This window comes from Peromyscus eremicus, chromosome 14, assembly GCF_949786415.1.
Source record: "Peromyscus eremicus chromosome 14, PerEre_H2_v1, whole genome shotgun sequence".
NCBI classification, from domain to species: Eukaryota; Metazoa; Chordata; class Mammalia; order Rodentia; family Cricetidae; genus Peromyscus; species Peromyscus eremicus.
Window position 1 is genome coordinate 30,482,750 of NC_081430.1, and position 4,144 is coordinate 30,486,893.

At 38.7% G+C, this 4,144-nt stretch overlaps 1 non-coding gene across 1 annotated transcript; it reads right to left on the minus strand.

Annotated features, from left to right (window-relative positions):
- Window positions 1-3,215: 3,215 nt before the first annotated feature.
- On the minus strand, window positions 3,216-3,322 carry LOC131924718 (U6 spliceosomal RNA). The gene has a single exon (XR_009383016.1). It is a non-coding gene; the product is annotated as a U6 spliceosomal RNA (small nuclear RNA).
- Between the last annotated feature and the right edge of the window lie 822 nt (window positions 3,323-4,144).

Genomic DNA, 4,144 nt, shown 5'->3' on the forward strand with positions numbered 1-4,144 from the left:
GCAGATAGGCGTGTTATTGGAATAGCAGTTTAGAGTTTATATCTGATCCATAAGCATGAGGCAGAGAGAGAGAGAGAGAGAGAGAGAGAGAGAGAGAGAGAGAGAGAGAGAGAGCGAGCTAGCTAACTGGGAATGGAATATGCTTTTGAATCCTTAAATCTTGCCACCAATGACACACATCTCCTTCAACAAGGCCATTCCTCCTAATTCTTCTCAAAAAGTTCAGACATTTGTGGACCAAGGATTTAAATATATGAACCTATTGGAGTCATTCATATTCAAATACCCACCAGCATGTGTCCATCCATGTGTGTACATGCTCATGTGCGCACACACACATGTTTACATGGCACAGCCATATCTGATGGGAATGGCAAAAGTCATAATGCCAGCACAGCTGCTTGACAAAGATCCAGCAAAGCTGAGCCAAATAATTGCCGCCATGCCACTTTTGGTTTTGATCTCCACATGTTGCTTGCTTGGGGGCTTTTAAGGTTTAAACAATTTGAGGATACTGGATTGATGGGAAATTTCTTATGAATTGTTTATGCCTTCTCCCAGGAGTACTGCTTCTATGCTTCCCCAGTAAAGTCCTGAGCATTCTACCTCTCCTGCTTTTAGGAAGATATGCTTATCTACTTGAAGGTCTTCCTTATGCCTTGGAGTTGTGACACACACAAAGAAACCAGACTTCTCTTTATGAGGCCTGTGGGGCATTTACCCAACCACCCCCACAGTTCCCCAGAGTTTTCTTGAGTGCGAGCAGCAGGAAATATTAGATAGAAGGATTTATTGTGGAGAATATCATGGAGATAAACAGATAGAAAATAAAGGATAGCCTCGAGAGGGCCTGGAACCTATTCCAACGGGCCCCGACTGTCTCTGCCCCAGGGTTTTTATAGAGACGCCAAGGGGTGGAGCAAAAGACCTCCTCCCCCAGCACAGCCAAGTGCAGACCATCTCAGACACTTGCACTCAGGCCCGTGGTCTAATCATCCTCTATGAGGACCTGCTGGGTAAAGCCACGAGGAACCCGAGAACAGGCTCCCACAGAGGCCAAGAGATATTCTTAAAATATCTGTCCCTATACTTAATCAGGGAAAAGATAATCAAAACAAAGTAAACTTTAAAAGTTCAACAATATTCAGTGGACTAAAGAAGTTGGCTGCAGATCAGATTACAATCCTCTTCCCACTAGACACTCAGGCATTTATGTGGCATACATGACAGCAATGTTAGATTAGCTGGAATTACCTCTGTACTACACAGAGACTTATATTGATGGACAAAGGATGATATGGAAAGGTGATAAAAATATGAATCGTCAGGACCTCTCTTTCTTAGAAAAGTTAGCACATGCAGAGTCACTGGGATGTCATATGACCAAGGAACAACATAATGCTAGGATTAGACATATAGACATATATATGTTTATATATAAAGATATAAAATGTAAACATTGTATTGTGCCAGAATTTGAATAATAACTGCATCAGCTTTGGCCTGAGGATTTTTCTTTCTGTCTAGCATTCATAAAAAGGTAGGTTCATAAAAACAGTAATAAGTCTGATACACAGCATTAAGAAGATAGAAGGTAAAAGTCACATGATCATCACAATAGATAAAAAATATTTTGATAAAACTTAAGATATTGATAAATTTAAAAATTCCTCCAAACAGAAAAACTCTATTGGTCATATCAAAAGCAGACTATTGCTAGTATGGAAACTGTTAGTGTAGCTATGAAGGGATATGTGAGAGTCAGTAGTCACATAAGTGTAAAATTGAGTCTCCTTGGAAGGGAAAAGAGGTTACCTGTTTTTCTAGTTTTTCTATACCCGTAGAGAAGCAGGAACTGACTAATGTTGGTAGCATCTACAGTCCGTAAAGAAAATGATGAAATATGTCACTCTGTATTTCTGTCTTAGGAAGTCTATGTATCCTGACTTACCCATCAGAATTATCAGGAAGAATGAGTCTCTGATTAGATATCTCATGGGTGAGTAATTTATTCATAGGGTTTGTAAAAGGACAGCTATTGCTTTCTCAGTTTCTCAATCCCTGGAAGATGAATTAATATTTGAAGAATATAGTACCAGTTACAAATTTAGCAACTTTGACTCATCAAATAACAATAGTTAAAATCCAGGACTGCTTCTCACAGAGACATCCCAGATTCACACTGTGACAGACGTGTAAGGACTGTAGATATCTTAAGAACTCATATAAACTACACTAGACATCCCAAATGGAGAAATGAAGTTTTCTAGATCAAAAGAGAAGTAGATCTTACATTGAATAGCTAGGAGACTAAGGTTGTGTAACCAAGTACTTGAGTATGTGCTGTTCTTGTGGGTTTCCTTTCTGCAAAATATTAAATACTCAATATGAAGGACAAAGGTTTTGTTGTTATTATATACATTAGGTCAATGGTTTTATATCTAAGACTATATTTTTTTATTTACTCAATAAATACTATATTTTATAATCTTCCTATTTCCTATAATGTGCAATAACTAGAGTTACCCTATATTTTAGGAACTGTGAGCTCATATAAATACCTTTTGAAGTTTCAGTTAAAAAAGAGGTATTACTAGTATCTTGATATCTAGTTTCAGAAAATATCTATGACACTCCCTTTTGGCCTTAGAGATATTCTATTTTTCCTACTTGGAAATTTTACAATCAGAAGATGATACCCACAGGTTACAATACTATAAATGTATTACAGCACAGCTCCTGTGCCTCTGATGTTCATCTCATTCCAGGATATGCATGGACCACAGAGTCATATAGGCAACAAAGCCATGGAGACTGTGGTTTACCCACTGAGAGTAGTTATATCCAGGCTCAGACCACTGCCACATAAGGACAAATTACATTTGAGGCATTCTGTGGGCAATCTCCCACTAATTTTACTCAAACTTTCCTGAGGGTATACTTAACCAACTCAGAGTTGTGTTTACCATCTTAGCCTTCTATTTGTTCACTTTGCATATACCACATAGCCTGTTAGTCCAATGTATGGGAGGCACCAGACAGCCCCCATATCTGCGATAATATAGAGAGTCTAAAAAAAAAATCACTGAGAGTGGACAACCACAGACTAATATGTGGCTTAAAATTTTACCAGCATAGTATACAGAGATAATAACAACATTTATTACCAGGTCCCTGGAAACTACCAAATGTACATATTGCCATACTTCTTTTATTTAATTATAGAATGCTTCATGAGTTTGTGTATCACCCTTAGTCAGAGGACAGGGTAATCTTGTTTGTATTGTTCCAATTTTAGTATACATGCTGTTGGAGTAAGCAAGAGTTGTTATACTTCTATTCGTTGCTACTGCCAGTTATTCCTCTGTACCAGTGACTAATTGGATCAGTTCAGGTATGAACAGGAAAACAGCTAACTGTAGGAAAGCAGCTATATATAATAGTCTCCCATCAGGGACTCTCTCTGCCCTTCATGTCCATATTGTTAACGGGACAGCAGTGAAAGGCAATAAAGTTCATTCTGACAAGATCATTCTAGTAGCATGGGTCTTTATGAACATGAGTCTAAGACTTCTGAACTTGGATAGGATGGTAATATATGGGCTCTGGGTAGGGGAAGACAGGGATTTTTTTCTTGGTGGCATGAGCATATGTGGAGAGGGAAGAGGATGGAGTCAAAGGCTAATTCTCAGAGCAATATGACTCCAATAGTTAGGTGGATCCATGAAAACAGCAATCCTTGATCAAAGGCCTTCCACAGATTAGAAGGGACATCTGACAATGGCAAACTTATATACAAAGACAATGTGAAAATGTGACTGTATATGGCAGACTTCTGTATGCACTATAGACTTATTAATTCGAATAGAACTGGTGTTCATGTACAGCATCTACCTAGACAAGGAGACAGAAATCCTAAGGTCAAACTGTGATGTGCAACATAGATTCACTACCTGCAAATGGTGCTATGTAGTGGTTTGATAGGAAGAATTTTAAAGGGAAAGGTATAAAATCTCTTCTGGGTTGGGAAAAAGTCTGCAATGTAGAACACGAGGGGTGAGAGGCCACCCTGAGTGAGTAGAGGGATGCAATCACTGCTTTACTGAAGTCCAGGTTGATGAAGAGCTCCCAGAGATCAAGGAGA